The 19,217-nt window shown below is 47.3% G+C and overlaps 1 long non-coding RNA gene across 1 annotated transcript in view; it reads left to right on the top strand.

Moving 5' to 3' along the window:
• The first annotated feature begins 3,781 nt into the window (after positions 1-3,781).
• Positions 3,782-19,217, top strand: part of LOC310881041 — a 44,797-nt gene continuing 29,361 nt past the window's right edge. Inside the window, exon 1 of the long non-coding RNA XR_014572078.1 lies at positions 3,782-6,106. This is a non-coding gene — a long non-coding RNA (uncharacterized lncRNA). The remainder of the gene's footprint in view (positions 6,107-19,217) is intronic.

Below are 19,217 nucleotides of genomic sequence, written 5' to 3'. Positions count from 1 at the left end.
ACAGGGTTGGCTGTAATCTGCTGGGTCGAAACCAGCTATCTTTTTGGTTAGACTAACTTTCTGTTATTCTGCTCATTCTAGGCCCCCTTGAATTCACTCGTAGGCCAGTCCGAGTGTTAGGAGAAGGAGGATCACTACAGTTCAGGTGAGGGTCATTAGGGGGGATTGGAGTTGGACGGCTCATGGCAGGGGGAGTAGGAGGGCGATTTCTAGGTCGAATAGGACGAACAGGATGGCTACTGAGGAAGAATCGGACTGAGAATGGTAATCGAGCAGATCCAAGTGGGTCGAATCCACATTCGTACGGTGAGAGTTTCTCTGAGTCGGGGTTTATTTGGGCGAGTCAGAAGTTTAATGCGGTTAGGGCGGCGCTTAGGATTGATGATAGGGCGAATATGAACATGAGTGCGTTCATTGCTCTCCTCTGGGTTTATACCAGATTCTAGAGATTGGAAGTCAATTGTAATTAATATACTAGAAGAGCAAGATCCTCATCAGTAGATGGTTATGTAGAGGAATAGTCAGATGACGTCTACGAAGTGTCAGTATCAGGCTGCTGCCTCGAATCCGAAGTGGTGGTCTGATGTAAAGTGGAACTTGATCAGTCGGAAGAGGCAGACGGTCAGGAAGGAGGATCCGATGATTACGTGGAGTCCGTGGAATCCGGTGGCAACGAAGAAGGTAGATCCGTAGACGCTATCGGCGATTGAGAATGGGGCTTCGTGGTATTCTATTGCTTGCAGGGCTGTGAAGTAGAATCCCAGGAGGATCGTTAGGGTTAGGGCGTGGATGGCGTGTTTTCGGTTTCCTTCTGTGATGCTGTGATGGGCTCACGTTACGGTAACGCCTGAGGCTAGTAGGATGGCTGTGTTTAGTAGGGGGACTTCTATCGGGTTGAGTGGTTTAATTCCTGTTGGGGGTCATTGGCCTCCTAGTTCTGGGGTTGGGGCCAGGCTCGAGTGGAAGAACGCTCAGAAGAACCCTAAGAAGAAGAATGCTTCGGATGTGATGAAAAGGATTATGCCGTATCGTAGGCCTTTTTGGACTGTGGGAGTGTGATGGCCTTGGAAGGTGCTTTCTCGTACAATGTCTCGTCATCATTGGAGTATTACTAGGAGTATTGAGATGAGGCCTAGGGTTAGTAGTATGGATGAGTTGTAGTGGAATCACATGATTAATCCTGAGGTTGTGAGTAGGGCGGCGGCTGCCCCGAAGATTGGTCAAGGGCTTGGGTCAACTATGTGGTATGAGTGTGCTTGGTGTGCCATTAGATGTTTTCTTGTAAGTATAGGCTTAGAAGGAGCACGAAGACGTAGGCCTGGATTATGGCTACTGCTACTTCTAGGATGGTTAGGAGTAGTAGGATGATTATTGTTAGGATGGATACTGCAGGAAGGGTGGGTATTAATGCAATGGAGGCTGTAGAGATGAGTTGGATGAGTAAGTGTCCTGCTGTAAGGTTGGCTGTAAGGCGGACTCCGAGGGCTAGGGGGCGGATTAGTAGGCTGGTTGTTTCGATCAGGATTAGTGCGGGGATTAGGGGTGTAGGGGTACCTTCGGGTAATAGGTGGGCTAAAGAGGCTGATGGTTGGTTTCGTAGGCCTGTTAGTAGTGTGGCGAGCCATAGTGGGAAGGCTAGGGCTATGTTCATAGATAGTTGGGTGGTTGGGGTGAATGTATATGGAAGGAGGCCTAGAAGGTTGATTGTAAGAAGTATGATTATTAGGGATGTAAATATTATGGCTCATTTGTGGCCATTTTTGTTGAGTGGGACTATTAGTTGTTTTGTGATTAGGTGAAGGAGTCATGTTTGGATAGTAGAAAGGCGGTTGTCGATTCATCGGTTGTTTGGGGACGGGAATAGTAGGGCTGGGAAGAGTAGGGATAGTAGGATTAAGGGGATGCCGAATAGATTGGGGCTGGAAAATTGGTCAAAGAAGCTTAGGTTCATGGTCAGGATCATGGTGTGGGTTTGGTAGTGAGGGAGGTCTTATTTGATGGGGGGTTGGTTGTGGTGAAGGCTAGTAGTTTTGGTTGGATGAGGAGTGCTAGGGTTAATCAGGTTATAATTATGATTGAAAATCATGGTGCGGGGTTAAGCTGTGGCATATCATTAAGGAGGGGGAAGTCCCTCTTTGGCTAGCTTAAAAGGCTAGTGCTGTTGCATAGCTTCTTAATGATTAGGATGATGATAGAAGGGACGATCAGGCCTCGAAATGTGGGAGTGGGGTTGATTCTACTACAATGGGTATGTAGCTGTGATTAGCCCCGCAAATTTCTGAGCATTGTCCGTAAAAAATCCCAGGCCGGGTGGTAATGAATGAAGTTTGGTTTAGTCGGCCTGGGATTGCGTCTGTTTTAACTCCGAGCGTTGGGACTGCTCAGGAGTGGAGTACGTCTCCTGCAGTAATGATCACGCGGATGGGGGATTCTATTGGGATAACTACGCGGTGGTCAACTTCTAGCAGTCGGAAGTGGCCGTTGGGTAAGTCTGGGGTGGGCACTATGTAGGAGTCGAATGATAGGTCTTTGAAGTCTGTGTATTCGTAGCTTCAGTATCATTGGTGGCCGATGGCTTTTAGGGTGAGGTCTGGTTCATCGATTTCGTCCATTATGTAGAGGATTTGTAGGGATGGGAGGGCGAGGAGTACCAGGACGATAGCAGGTAGGATTGTCCAGATCAGCTCTACTTCTTGGGCGTCTACAGCATTGGACGAGAGTTTTTCTGTTAGTATGTGGGCTAAAAGGTAGAGAACTAGGCTGCAGATAGCTAGGGCAACGATTAGGGCGTGGTCGTGGAATTCAACGAGTTCTTCTATGATGGGTGATGAGGCGTCTTGGAATCCTAGTTGGGAGTGGTTGGCCACATGAGATGTACAGGATTTTTACCTGTGATTTAGTCTTGACAAGGCTATGTAATTGGTTTACTAACGTCTCATAAGAAAGAAGCATGAGCGGTTAATGCAGTTGGCTTGAAACCAGCATGTGAGGGTTCGATTCCTTCCTTTCTTGTACTTGGACGAAGGCCGGTTCCTCGAAAGTATGGCATGGGGGAGGGCAGCCGTGGATTCATTCAACGTTTGTGGTAGTTAGTTCTGGTTGTAGGACTTTTCGTTTGGCCGGAAAGGCTTCTCAGATGATGAATATTAGTATGATTACGGCTACTATTGAGATTAGGGAGCCGATGGAGGAAATGGTGTTTCATAGTGTGTAGGCGTCGGGATAGTCCGAGTATCGTCGGGGTATTCCTGCTAGGCCTAGGAAGTGCTGGGGGAAGAACGTTAGGTTTACTCCTGTAAATATTACCCCGAAGTGGGCTTTTGCTCATGTTTGGTGTAGGGTAAACCCAGTGAGTAGTGGGAATCAGTGAGTAAATCCTGCTAGAATGGCAAAGACGGCGCCTATGGATAGGACGTAGTGGAAGTGGGCAACTACGTAGTACGTGTCGTGCAGGGCGATGTCTAGGGAAGAGTTTGCAAGAACGATTCCTGTTAATCCTCCGATGGTAAATAGGAAGATAAATCCTAGAGCTCATAGTATTGGGGGGGTCTCATTTGATTGTTCCTCCGTGCAGGGTGGCTAGTCAGCTAAATACTTTGATTCCGGTAGGGATGGCAATGATTATAGTGGCTGATGTAAAGTAGGCTTGGGTATCAACGTCTATTCCTACTGTAAACATGTGGTGAGCTCAGACGATGAATCCTAGGAAGCCGATGGATAGTATGGCTCAGACTATTCCCATGTAGCCGAAGGGCTCCTTTTTGCCTGAGTAGTATGTGACTACGTGTGAGATGATTCCGAACCCCGGTAGGATCAGAATATAGACTTCTGGGTGTCCGAAGAATCAGAATAGGTGTTGGTACAGGATTGGGTCTCCTCCTCCAGCGGGGTCGAAGAATGTGGTGTTTAGGTTTCGATCAGTTAGTAATATTGTAATACCGGCGGCGAGTACGGGGAGTGATAGAAGGAGTAGGATGGCGGTAATTAGTACGGATCAGACAAATAGTGTCCACTTCCACTACGTCCTATCCATAGGCGCCGTCTTTGCCATTCTAGCAGGATTTACTCACTGATTCCCACTACTCACTGGGTTTACCCTACACCAAACATGAGCAAAAGCCCACTTCGGGGTAATATTTACAGGAGTAAACCTAACGTTCTTCCCCCAGCACTTCCTAGGCCTAGCAGGAATACCCCGACGATACTCGGACTATCCCGACGCCTACACACTATGAAACACCATTTCCTCCTAGTCCTAGGACTTAGAGAAACTCCAGTACTAAAAATAGTAAACACAAGCAATAATTTCATATACTTCACTCTCACTCACCACTCAACTATCAGCTAACCACACCCCCGTCCACATAGCTTAACACAAAGCATGGCACTGAAGTTGCCAAGATGGCATAAAACATGCCTGCGGACAAAAGACTTAGTCCTAACCTTACGGTTGGTTTTTGCTAAATATATACATGCAAGTATCCGCGCCCCAGTGTAAACGCCCTCGACCACCTACCCCCATACAGGCCTTGAGGAGCGGGTATCAGGCACACCCAAGTAGTAGCCCAAGACGCCTCGCTAAGCCACGCCCCCACGGGTATTCAGCAGTAATTAACATTAAGCAATGAGTGCAAACTTGACTTAGTTATAGCAACAGCCTAACTTCAAGGGTTGGTAAATCTTGTGCCAGCCACCGCGGTCATACAAGAAACCCAAATCAACCGTCCTATTGACACGGCGTAAAGAGTGGTAAAATGCCTATCCTAGCTAACTAAGATCAAAATGCAACTGAGCTGTCATAAGCCCAAGATGCACCTAAACACACCATTAAGATGATCTTAGGAACTAACGACTGATTTAAACCCACGAAAGCCAGGGCCCAAACTGGGATTAGATACCCCACTATGCCTGGCCCTAAATCTTGATACTTACTTTACCGAAGTATCCGCCAGAGAACTACGAGCACAAACGCTTAAAACTCTAAGGACTTGGCGGTGCCCCAAACCCACCTAGAGGAGCCTGTTCTACAATCGATAATCCCCGATTAACCCAACCACCCCTTGCCAACACAGCCTACATACCGCCGTCGCCAGCCCACCTCGAATGAGAGCACAACAGTGGACACAATAGCACCCCGCTAATAAGACAGGTCAAGGTATAGCCTATGGAGTGGAAGAAATGGGCTACATTCCCTATTCATAGGGCACACGGAAAGAAGCGTGAAACCACTTCTGGAAGGCGGATTTAGCAGTAAAGTGGGACAATAGAGCCTACTTTAAGCCGGCCCTGGGGCACGTACATACCGCCCGTCACCCTCCTCAAAAGCCACATCCCACATAACTAATACCATAAATACGCTGAAGATGAGGTAAGTCGTAACAAGGTAAGTGTACCGGAAGGTGTACTTAGAATATCAAGACGTAGCTATAACACCAAAGCACTCAGCTTACACCTGAAAGATATCTACTAGACCGGATCGTCTTGAAGCCCCCCCTCTAGCTCAACCACACAAATAGTACACCAAAACTAAAGAATTTACTAAACTAATTAAACTAAAGCATTTTACAGTCTTAGTATAGGCGATAGAAAAGACACTTAGACGCGATAGAGACCCCAGTACCGTAAGGGAAAGATGAAATAGCAGTGAAACAATCAAAGCGACAGACAGCAAAGATCAACCCTTGTACCTTTTGCATCATGGTTTAGCGAGAACAACCAAGCAAAGTGAACTAAAGTTTGCCCCCCCGAAACCCAAGCGAGCTACTTTCAAGCAGTTAAAGAGAGCGAACCCGTCTCTGTTGCAAAAGAGTGGGATGACTTGTCAGTAGAGGTGAAAAGCCAACCGAGCTGGGTGATAGCTGGTTACCTGTGAAACGAATCTAAGTTCCCCCTTAATCCTCCCTACCGGACATCCTGAACCCTAATGAGATGATTAAGAGCTATTTAATGGAGGGACAGCTCCATTAAAAAAGGACACAACCTCGACTAGCGGATAATTCTTACTACTGATACTACCGTGGGCCCTAAAGCAGCCATCAAAAAAGAGTGCGTCAAAGCTCCACCACCTAAAAATACCAAAATAAGATGATTCCCTTATCACAAACAGGTCAACCTATGAATATAGGAGAATTAATGCTAAAATAAGTAACTCAGGGCCACACCCCTCTAACGGCGCAAGCTTACATAGAAACATTATTAACAGACCTAGACAGATACAAAAACCCCTACAAGACCACGTATTAACTAACCCTGTTAACCCGACTCAGGAGCGCCTATAAGAGCGATTAAAATCTGTGAAAGGAACTCGGCAAATTAATAAGGCCCGACTGTTTACCAAAAACATAGCCTTCAGCAAATTAAACAAGTATTGAAGGTGATGCCTGCCCGGTGACTTAGGTTTAACGGCCGCGGTATCCTAACCGTGCAAAGGTAGCGCAATCAATTGTCCCATAAATCGAGACTTGTATGAATGGCTAAACGAGGTCTTAACTGTCTCTCACAGATAATCAGTGAAATTGATCTCCCCGTGCAAAAGCGGGGATGTGAACATAAGACGAGAAGACCCTGTGGAACTTAAAAATCAACGACCACCGCGAATCCTCAATCAACCCCACTGGGGCCACTACCATCGCAGAGCCTGGTCGATATTTTTCGGTTGGGGCGACCTTGGAGGAGAACAAATCCTCCAAAAACAAGACCATACCTCTTTACCTAGAGCTACCCCTCAAAGTGCTAACAGTGACCAGACCCAATATAATTGATTAATGGACCAAGCTACCCCAGGGATAACAGCGCAATCCCCCTCAAGAGCCCATATCGACAGGGGGGTTTACGACCTCGATGTTGGATCAGGACATCCTAATGGTGCAGCCGCTATTAAGGGTTCGTTTGTTCAACGATTAACAGTCCTACGTGATCTGAGTTCAGACCGGAGCAATCCAGGTCGGTTTCTATCTATGACACACTCTCCCCAGTACGAAAGGACCGGGAAAGTGGGGCCAATACCACAAGCACGCCCCCCCCCTCTAAGCAGTGAAACCAACTAAACCGTGAAGAGGGCCTTCCCCCACCACTTTCAATCCTAGAAAAGGACCAGCTAGAGTGGCAGAGCCCGGCAAGTGCAGAAGGCTTAAGCCCTTTCCCCAGAGGTTCAAATCCTCTCCCTAGCTTCACCCATGATTCAAATAACAACACTAAGCTGCCTCATTATATCCCTCCTATACATCATCCCAATCCTGATTGCCGTAGCCTTCCTAACCCTAGTAGAACGGAAAATCCTAAGCTACATACAATCCCGCAAAGGCCCTAACGTTGTCGGGCCTTTTGGCCTACTTCAACCATTTGCGGACGGACTGAAACTATTTACCAAAGAGCCCATCCGACCCTCTACCTCTTCCCCACTTCTATTCATTCTGATACCAATACTAGCCCTTGTCCTAGCCCTCACCACTTGAGCACCACTACCACTCCCATTTCCCCTAGCAGATCTAAACCTCGGAGTTCTCTTCCTAATAGCCATGTCAAGCCTAGCCGTCTACTCAGTCCTATGATCAGGCTGAGCCTCGAACTCAAAATACGCACTAATCGGAGCCCTACGGGCAGTAGCACAGACCATTTCATACGAAGTGACACTGGCCATAATCCTGCTATCAATAATCATACTAAGCGGAAGCTACACACTCAGCTCCTTTGCCGTCGCACAGGAGCCTCTATACTTCATTTTCTCCTCATGACCCCTAGCAATAATATGATACGTATCCACCCTAGCAGAGACAAACCGAGCTCCTTTTGACCTCACAGAGGGTGAATCTGAGCTAGTCTCAGGGTTTAACGTTGAATACGCCGCAGGACCCTTCGCCTTATTCTTCCTAGCTGAATATGCGAACATTATGCTAATAAATACACTTACAGCCATCATATTCCTAAACCCAAGCGCCCTAGGGCCACCCACAGAACTATTCCCCGTCATCCTAGCCACAAAAGTCCTCCTACTATCTTCTGGTTTCTTATGGGTCCGAGCTTCATACCCACGATTCCGATATGACCAACTAATGCACCTACTATGAAAAAACTTCCTACCCCTCACACTAGCTCTGTGCCTCTGACACATCAGCATACCTATCTGCTATGCAGGCCTACCTCCTTACATAAGGAAATGTGCCTGAACTACAAAGGGTCACTATGATAAAGTGAACATAGAGGTATAACAGCCCTCTCATTTCCTGTTGACCTTAGAAAAGTAGGAATTGAACCCACACAAGAGAAATCAAAATTCTCCATACTTCCCTTATATTATTTTCTAGTAGAGTCAGCTAATCAAGCTATCGGGCCCATACCCCGAAAATGATGGTTTAACCCCCTCCTCTACTAATGAACCCTTACGCGACCCCAATCATAACCTTCAGCCTCATCTTGGGCACCACAATCACAATTTCCAGCAACCACTGAGTTCTGGCCTGGACAGGACTGGAGATCAACGCACTAGCCATCATTCCCCTAATTGCCAAATCCCACCACCCACGAGCAGTAGAAGCCGCAACGAAATACTTCCTAACCCAAGCAGCTGCTTCCGCCCTGGTCCTATTCTCTAGCATAACCAATGCCTGAGTCACCGGCCAATGAGACATCACACAAATAAACCACCCAACCTCCTGTCTACTACTGACAGCAGCAATCGCTATTAAACTGGGCCTAGTGCCATTTCACTTCTGATTCCCAGAAGTACTACAAGGATCGCCACTAATAACAGCCCTGCTACTCTCGACCCTCATAAAATTCCCCCCACTAACCCTGCTCCTACTAACATCCAAATCCCTCGACCCAGCTCTACTCACCGCCATGGCCCTAGCCTCAACAGCACTAGGAGGCTGAATAGGACTGAACCAAACACAAACACGCAAAATCCTAGCCTTCTCATCCATCTCCCACTTAGGCTGAATCGCCATCATCCTAGTTTACAGCCCCAAATTGGCCTTACTTACCTTCTACCTATACACAATCATAACATCAGCCGTATTCCTAGCCCTTAACAAAATCAAAGCCCTTAACCTATCCATGATCACAACCTCATGAACAAAAACCCCAGTGCTAAACGCCACCCTAATACTAGTACTTTTATCCCTAGCAGGCCTCCCCCCATTAACAGGCTTTATACCAAAGTGACTTATCATCCAAGAACTAACTAAACAGGAAATAACACCAGCAGCCATGGCAATTGCCATGCTATCACTGCTCAGCCTCTTCTTCTACCTACGCCTCGCATACCACTCAACAATTACCCTTCCCCCCAACTCCTCTAACCACATAAAACAATGATACACTAGCAAAGCCCCAAGCACACCTACTGCGGTCCTTGCCTCACTATCAATCCTCTTACTTCCCCTGTCCCCAATAATACATGCCATTGTCTAGAAACTTAGGATAACACCCCAAACCGAAGGCCTTCAAAGCCTTAAATAAGAGTTAAACCCTCTTAGTTTCTGCACATTAAGACTTACAGAATATTAACCTGTATCTTCTGAATGCAAGTCAGACGCTTTAATTAAGCTAAAGCCTCCCTAGACAGATGGGCTTCGATCCCACAAAACTCTAGTTAACAGCTAAATGCCTAAACCAATTGGCTTCTGCCTACAAAGACCCTGACGCACCCTAGTGCGCATCGATGAGCTTGCAACTCAACATGAATTTCACTACAGAGCCGATAAGAAGAGGAATTAAACCTCTGTAAAAAGGACTACAGCCTAACGCTTCAACACTCAGCCATCTTACCCGTCACCTTCATCAACCGATGACTATTTTCCACTAACCATAAGGATATTGGCACCCTGTACCTCATCTTCGGGGCATGAGCAGGAATAGTCGGCACCGCACTCAGCCTATTAATCCGCGCAGAACTAGGACAACCAGGAACTCTCCTAGGCGACGACCAAATTTACAATGTAATCGTTACCGCTCACGCCTTTGTAATAAGCTTCTTTATAGTCATACCCATCATGATCGGAGGATTCGGCAACTGATTAGTCCCCCTCATAATCGGTGCCCCCGACATAGCATTCCCGCGAATAAACAACATAAGCTTTTGACTCCTCCCCCCATCATTCCTCCTCCTACTAGCCTCATCCACTGTAGAAGCTGGCGCCGGCACAGGCTGAACTGTCTACCCTCCCCTAGCAGGTGACCTTGCCCACGCCGGAGCTTCAGTAGACCTGGCTATCTTCTCACTCCACTTAGCCGGTATCTCCTCCATCCTTGGGGCCATCAACTTTATCACCACAGCCATCAACATAAAACCCCCCGCACTCTCACAATACCAAACCCCACTATTTGTCTGATCCGTACTAATTACCGCCATCCTACTCCTTCTATCACTCCCCGTACTCGCCGCCGGTATTACAATATTACTAACTGATCGAAACCTAAACACCACATTCTTCGACCCCGCTGGAGGAGGAGACCCAATCCTGTACCAACACCTATTCTGATTCTTCGGACACCCAGAAGTCTATATTCTGATCCTACCGGGGTTCGGAATCATCTCACACGTAGTCACATACTACTCAGGCAAAAAGGAGCCCTTCGGCTACATGGGAATAGTCTGAGCCATACTATCCATCGGCTTCCTAGGATTCATCGTCTGAGCTCACCACATGTTTACAGTAGGAATAGACGTTGATACCCGAGCCTACTTTACATCAGCCACTATAATCATTGCCATCCCTACCGGAATCAAAGTATTTAGCTGACTAGCCACCCTGCACGGAGGAACAATCAAATGAGACCCCCCCCAATACTATGAGCTCTAGGATTTATCTTCCTATTTACCATCGGAGGATTAACAGGAATCGTTCTTGCAAACTCTTCCCTAGACATCGCCCTGCACGACACGTACTACGTAGTTGCCCACTTCCACTACGTCCTATCCATAGGCGCCGTCTTTGCCATTCTAGCAGGATTTACTCACTGATTCCCACTACTCACTGGGTTTACCCTACACCAAACATGAGCAAAAGCCCACTTCGGGGTAATATTTACAGGAGTAAACCTAACGTTCTTCCCCCAGCACTTCCTAGGCCTAGCAGGAATACCCCGACGATACTCGGACTATCCCGACGCCTACACACTATGAAACACCATTTCCTCCTAGTCCTAGGACTTAGAGAAACTCCAGTACTAAAAATAGTAAACACAAGCAATAATTTCATATACTTCACTCTCACTCACCACTCAACTATCAGCTAACCACACCCCCGTCCACATAGCTTAACACAAAGCATGGCACTGAAGTTGCCAAGATGGCATAAAACATGCCTGCGGACAAAAGACTTAGTCCTAACCTTACGGTTGGTTTTTGCTAAATATATACATGCAAGTATCCGCGCCCCAGTGTAAACGCCCTCGACCACCTACCCCCATACAGGCCTTGAGGAGCGGGTATCAGGCACACCCAAGTAGTAGCCCAAGACGCCTCGCTAAGCCACGCCCCCACGGGTATTCAGCAGTAATTAACATTAAGCAATGAGTGCAAACTTGACTTAGTTATAGCAACAGCCTAACTTCAAGGGTTGGTAAATCTTGTGCCAGCCACCGCGGTCATACAAGAAACCCAAATCAACCGTCCTATTGACACGGCGTAAAGAGTGGTAAAATGCCTATCCTAGCTAACTAAGATCAAAATGCAACTGAGCTGTCATAAGCCCAAGATGCACCTAAACACACCATTAAGATGATCTTAGGAACTAACGACTGATTTAAACCCACGAAAGCCAGGGCCCAAACTGGGATTAGATACCCCACTATGCCTGGCCCTAAATCTTGATACTTACTTTACCGAAGTATCCGCCAGAGAACTACGAGCACAAACGCTTAAAACTCTAAGGACTTGGCGGTGCCCCAAACCCACCTAGAGGAGCCTGTTCTACAATCGATAATCCCCGATTAACCCAACCACCCCTTGCCAACACAGCCTACATACCGCCGTCGCCAGCCCACCTCGAATGAGAGCACAACAGTGGACACAATAGCACCCCGCTAATAAGACAGGTCAAGGTATAGCCTATGGAGTGGAAGAAATGGGCTACATTCCCTATTCATAGGGCACACGGAAAGAAGCGTGAAACCACTTCTGGAAGGCGGATTTAGCAGTAAAGTGGGACAATAGAGCCTACTTTAAGCCGGCCCTGGGGCACGTACATGGTTAAACATGACTGTTAGTAGTGTGGCGAGCCATAGTGGGAAGGCTAGGGCTATGTTCATAGATAGTTGGGTGGTTGGGGTGAATGTATATGGAAGGAGGCCTAGAAGGTTGATTGTAAGAAGTATGATTATTAGGGATGTAAATATTATGGCTCATTTGTGGCCATTTTTGTTGAGTGGGACTATTAGTTGTTTTGTGATTAGGTGAAGGAGTCATGTTTGGATAGTAGAAAGGCGGTTGTTGATTCATCGGTTGTTTGGGGACGGGAATAGTAGGGCTGGGAAGAGTAGGGATAGTAGGATTAAGGGGATGCCAAATAGATTGGGGCTGGAAAATTGGTCAAAGAAGCTTAGGTTCATGGTCAGGATCATGGTGTGGGTTTGGTAGTGAGGGAGGTCTTATTTGATGGGGGGTTGGTTGTGGTGAAGGCTAGTAGTTTTGGTTGGATGAGGAGTGCTAGGGTTAATCAGGTTATAATTATGATTGAAAATCATGGTGCGGGGTTAAGCTGTGGCATATCATTAAGGAGGGGGAAGTCCCTCTTTGGCTAGCTTAAAAGGCTAGTGCTGTTGCATAGCTTCTTAATGATTAGGATGATGATAGAAGGGACGATCAGGCCTCGAAATGTGGGAGTGGGGTTGATTCTACTACAATGGGTATGTAGCTGTGATTAGCCCCGCAAATTTCTGAGCATTGTCCGTAAAAAATCCCAGGCCGGGTGGTAATGAATGAAGTTTGGTTTAGTCGGCCTGGGATTGCGTCTGTTTTAACTCCGAGCGTTGGGACTGCTCAGGAGTGGAGTACGTCTCCTGCAGTAATGATCACGCGGATGGGGGATTCTATTGGGATAACTACGCGGTGGTCAACTTCTAGCAGTCGGAAGTGGCCGTTGGGTAAGTCTGGGGTGGGCACTATGTAGGAGTCGAATGATAGGTCTTTGAAGTCTGTGTATTCGTAGCTTCAGTATCATTGGTGGCCGATGGCTTTTAGGGTGAGGTCTGGTTCGTCGATTTCGTCCATTATGTAGAGGATTTGTAGGGATGGGAGGGCGAGGAGTACCAGGACGATAGCAGGTAGGATTGTCCAGATCAGCTCTACTTCTTGGGCGTCTACAGCATTGGACGAGAGTTTTTCTGTTAGTATGTGGGCTAAAAGGTAGAGAACTAGGCTGCAGATAGCTAGGGCAACGATTAGGGCGTGGTCGTGGAATTCAACGAGTTCTTCTATGATGGGTGATGAGGCGTCTTGGAATCCTAGTTGGGAGTGGTTGGCCACATGAGATGTACAGGATTTTTACCTGTGATTTAGTCTTGACAAGGCTATGTAATTGGTTTACTAACGTCTCATAAGAAAGAAGCATGAGCGGTTAACCTCCTGGGAGACCCAGAAAACTTCACCCCAGCAAACCCACTAGTAACCCCACCACACATCAAGCCAGAATGATACTTCCTATTCGCCTACGCCATCCTACGTTCAATCCCAAATAAACTAGGAGGCGTATTAGCACTGGCCGCCTCCGTACTGATCCTATTCCTAATCCCATTCCTGCACAAATCAAAACAACGAGCAATAACATTCCGACCACTCTCCCAGCTCCTATTCTGAGTACTAGTCGCCGACCTCCTCGTCCTAACATGAGTAGGAAGCCAACCCGTCGAACACCCATTCATCATCATCGGCCAACTCGCTTCAATCGCCTACTTCACTATCCCCCTATTTCTCCTCCCCGCCGCAAGCGCCCTAGAAAACAAAATACTCAACTGCTAAATACTCTAATAGTTTATAAAAACATTGGTCTTGTAAACCAAAGATTGAAGACTTACCACTTCTTAGAGTACCCCAAACTCAGAAAAAAAGGACTCAAACCTTTATCTCCAGCTCCCAAAGCTGGCATTTTCAATAAACTATTCTCTGACCCTAACCCCTAAACCGCCCGAATAGCACCCCGCGACAACCCCCGCACAAGCTCCAATACAACAAACAAAGTCAACAACAGCCCCCAACCCGCCACTAAAAACATCCCTGCCCCATGTGAATAAAACATGGAAACTCCACTAAAATCCGACCGAACAACAAACACCCCAACATTATTCACAGTAGAAACCCCGAACTTCCAAGCCCCCATAAACCCCCCAAACACCAACCCCCCAAAAACAATTGCCACAAACGCTACTGCACATCCAATCACCCGTCAATCCCCCCAAGCCCCAGGGAAAGGCTCCGCTGCTAAAGCTACTGAATAAACAAACACCACCAGCATACCCCCCAAATACACCATAAACAGCACTAAAGCCACGAACGAAACCCCAAGGCCCAGCAACCACCCGCACCCCGCCACAGACGCTAACACCAAACCAACAACCCCATAATACGGCGAAGGATTCGACGCCACACCCAAAACACCCACCGCAAAGCAAATCCCTAAAAAAAACATAAAATAAGTCATTATTCCTGCCCGGACACTACCCGAGGCCTGCGGCTCGAAAAGCCGCCATTGTTCTCAACTACAGGAACTAACCGCAAGCCCCCAATAATTCTACCCCATCTATGCCATTATGCTTAACCCCCCCCCCCCCCCTCCCCCCCCGAGGCGGGGGTATTTGGTTATGCATATTCGTGCATAAATTTATATACCCCATATACATACATACTATAGTACCAGTAATATACATTATATATGGACTATCTTATAAGCAGGTGCTAAACCCATACATGTACACGGCCATTAAACCCTTAAACACACTCCTACCAAACCACCCGGCATGAATGTTCTAGGACCATACCCCACAACACCCAATACAACTCCACTCAAGCGCATAACAAGACCCCATTTTAATGAATGCTCACAGGACATGCTCCAACAACAACTCTCCACCACATATCTCATGCAGTTCGTATCAGACGGATTTATTAATCGTACTCCTCACGTGAAATCAGCAACCCGTTGCACATAATGTCCGGTATGACTAGCTTCAGGCCCATACGTTCCCCCTAAACCCCTCGCCCTCCTCACATTTTTGCGCCTCTGGTTCCTCGGTCAGGGCCATCCATTGGGTTCACTCACCCCTCCTTGCCCTTCAAAGTGGCATCTGTGAGTACTTTCACCTTCTCAATGCGTAATCGCGGCATGTTCCAGCTTTTTGGCGCCTCTGGTTCCTCTTATTTTTTCCGGGGTTACCTCACAGGTGGCTATTCCCAGTGATCTCGGGGGTCCCACAATCTAAGCCTGGACACACCTGCCTCACGGCCTATCCTATATTTCAAGGGTCCCTCGATGAGACGGTTGGCGTATATGGGGAATCATCCTGACACTGATGCACTTTGACCACATTCAGTTAATGTTACCTCCACCCTCCGGGTTAAATGGGGCTATTGGATGAATGCTCGTTGGACATAGCACAAAACAACAAATCATTAAGCGCAACCCCTGCGCTTCACAAACTAAACCAGTAAACTTTCGCTAACCACCATGTAGCATAAACCTTCATCGCCCAATCCCAGCAAACTACCTCTAAAACTCCATTAATCATCCCTTCCATGACATCATCGGAACGATGTATATATACACACAAACACATACAAAATAACTTAAACTTATTAGAGAAACTCCAGTACTAAAAATAGTAAACACAAGCAATAATTTCATATACTTCACTCTCACTCACCACTCAACTATCAGCTAACCACACCCCCGTCCACATAGCTTAACACAAAGCATGGCACTGAAGTTGCCAAGATGGCATAAAACATGCCTGCGGACAAAAGACTTAGTCCTAACCTTACGGTTGGTTTTTGCTAAATATATACATGCAAGTATCCGTGCCCCAGTGTAAACGCCCTCGACCACCTACCCCCATACAGGCCTTGAGGAGCGGGTATCAGGCACACCCAAGTAGTAGCCCAAGACGCCTCGCTAAGCCACGCCCCCACGGGTATTCAGCAGTAATTAACATTAAGCAATGAGTGCAAACTTGACTTAGTTATAGCAACAGCCTAACTTCAAGGGTTGGTAAATCTTGTGCCAGCCACCGCGGTCATACAAGAAACCCAAATCAACCGTCCTATTGACACGGCGTAAAGAGTGGTAAAATGCCTATCCTAGCTAACTAAGATCAAAATGCAACTGAGCTGTCATAAGCCCAAGATGCACCTAAACACACCATTAAGATGATCTTAGGAACTAACGACTGATTTAAACCCACGAAAGCCAGGGCCCAAACTGGGATTAGATACCCCACTATGCCTGGCCCTAAATCTTGATACTTACTTTACCGAAGTATCCGCCAGAGAACTACGAGCACAAACGCTTAAAACTCTAAGGACTTGGCGGTGCCCCAAACCCACCTAGAGGAGCCTGTTCTACAATCGATAATCCCCGATTAACCCAACCACCCCTTGCCAACACAGCCTACATACCGCCGTCGCCAGCCCACCTCGAATGAGAGCACAACAGTGGACACAATAGCACCCCGCTAATAAGACAGGTCAAGGTATAGCCTATGGAGTGGAAGAAATGGGCTACATTCCCTATTCATAGGGCACACGGAAAGAAGCGTGAAACCACTTCTGGAAGGCGGATTTAGCAGTAAAGTGGGACAATAGAGCCTACTTTAAGCCGGCCCTGGGGCACGTACATGGTTAAACATGCCTGTTAGTAGTGTGGCGAGCCATAGTGGGAAGGCTAGGGCTATGTTCATAGATAGTTGGGTGGTTGGGGTGAATGTATATGGAAGGAGGCCTAGAAGGTTGATTGTAAGAAGTATGATTATTAGGGATGTAAATATTATGGCTCATTTGTGGCCATTTTTGTTGAGTGGGACTATTAGTTGTTTTGTGATTAGGTGAAGGAGTCATGTTTGGATAGTAGAAAGGCGGTTGTTGATTCATCGGTTGTTTGGGGACGGGAATAGTAGGGCTGGGAAGAGTAGGGATAGTAGGATTAAGGGGATGCCAAATAGATTGGGGCTGGAAAATTGGTCAAAGAAGCTTAGGTTCATGGTCAGGATCATGGTGTGGGTTTGGTAGTGAGGGAGGTCTTATTTGATGGGGGGTTGGTTGTGGTGAAGGCTAGTAGTTTTGGTTGGATGAGGAGTGCTAGGGTTAATCAGGTTATAATTATGATTGAAAATCATGGTGCGGGGTTAAGCTGTGGCATATCATTAAGGAGGGGGAAGTCCCTCTTTGGCTAGCTTAAAAGGCTAGTGCTGTTGCATAGCTTCTTAATGATTAGGATGATGATAGAAGGGACGATCAGGCCTCGAAATGTGGGAGTGGGGTTGATTCTACTACAATGGGTATGTAGCTGTGATTAGCCCCGCAAATTTCTGAGCATTGTCCGTAAAAAATCCCAGGCCGGGTGGTAATGAATGAAGTTTGGTTTAGTCGGCCTGGGATTGCGTCTGTTTTAACTCCGAGCGTTGGGACTGCTCAGGAGTGGAGTACGTCTCCTGCAGTAATGATCACGTGGATGGGGGATTCTATTGGGATAACTACGCGGTGGTCAACTTCTAGCAGTCGGAAGTGGCCGTTGGGTAAGTCTGGGGTGGGCACTATGTAGGAGTCGAATGATAGGTCTTTGAAGTCTGTGTATTCGTAGCTTCAGTATCATTGGTGGCCGATGGCTTTTAGGGTGAGGTCTGGTTTGTCGATTTCGTCCATTATGTAGAGGATTTGTAGGGATGGGAGGGCGAGGAGTACCAGGACGATAGCAGGTAGGATTGTCCAGATCAGCTCTACTTCTTGGGCGTCTACAGCATTGGACGAGAGTTTTTCTGTTAGTATGTGGGCTAAAAGGTAGAGAACTAGGCTGCAGATAGCTAGGGCAACGATTAGGGCGTGGTCGTGGAATTCAACGAGTTCTTCTATGATGGGTGATGAGGCGTCTTGGAATCCTAGTTGGGAGTGGTTGGCCACATGAGATGTACAGGATTTTTACCTGTGATTTAGTCTTGACAAGGCTATGTAATTGGTTTACTAACGTCTCATAAGAAAGAAGCATGAGCGGTTAACCTCCTGGGAGACCCAGAAAACTTCACCCCAGCAAACCCACTAGTAACCCCACCACACATCAAGCCAGAATGATACTTCCTATTCGCCTACGCCATCCTACGTTCAATCCCAAATAAACTAGGAGGCGTATTAGCACTGGCCGCCTCCGTACTGATCCTATTCCTAATCCCATTCCTGCACAAATCAAAACAACGAGCAATAACATTCCGACCACTCTCCCAGCTCCTATTCTGAGTACTAGTCGCCGACCTCCTCGTCCTAACATGAGTAGGAAGCCAACCCGTCGAACACCCATTCATCATCATCGGCCAACTCGCTTCAATCGCCTACTTCACTATCCTCCTATTTCTCCTCCCCGCCGCAAGCGCCCTAGAAAACAAAATACTCAACTGCTAAATACTCTAATAGTTTATAAAAACATTGGTCTTGTAAACCAAAGATTGAAGACTTACCACTTCTTAGAGTACCCCAAACTCAGAAAAAAAGGACTCAAACCTTTATCTCCAGCTCCCAAAGCTGGCATTTTCAATAAACTATTCTCTGACCCTGACCCCTAAACCGCCCGAATAGCACCCCGCGACAACCCCCGCACAAGCTCCAATACAACAAACAAAGTCAACAACAGCCCCCAACCCGCCACTAAAAACATCCCTGCCCCATGTGAATAAAACATGGAAACTCCACTAAAATCCGACCGAACAACAAACACCCCAACATTATTCACAGTAGAAACCCCGAACTTCCAAGCCCCCATAAACCCCCCAAACACCAACCCCCCAAAAACAATTGCCACAAACGCTACTGCACATCCAATCACCCGTCAATCCCCCCAAGCCCCAGGGAAAGGCTCCGCTGCTAAAGCTACTGAATAAACAAACACCACCAGCATACCCCCCAAATACACCATAAACAGCACTAAAGCCACGAACGAAACCCCAAGGCCCAGCAACCACCCGCACCCCGCCACAGACGCTAACACCAAACCAACAACCCCATAATACGGCGAAGGATTCGA

This window comes from Anser anser, assembly GCF_964211835.1.
Source record: "Anser anser genome assembly, chromosome: 13".
In the NCBI taxonomy this organism is placed as follows: Eukaryota; Metazoa; Chordata; class Aves; order Anseriformes; family Anatidae; genus Anser; species Anser anser.
This window is presented reverse-complemented; position numbering and strand designations above follow the sequence as displayed.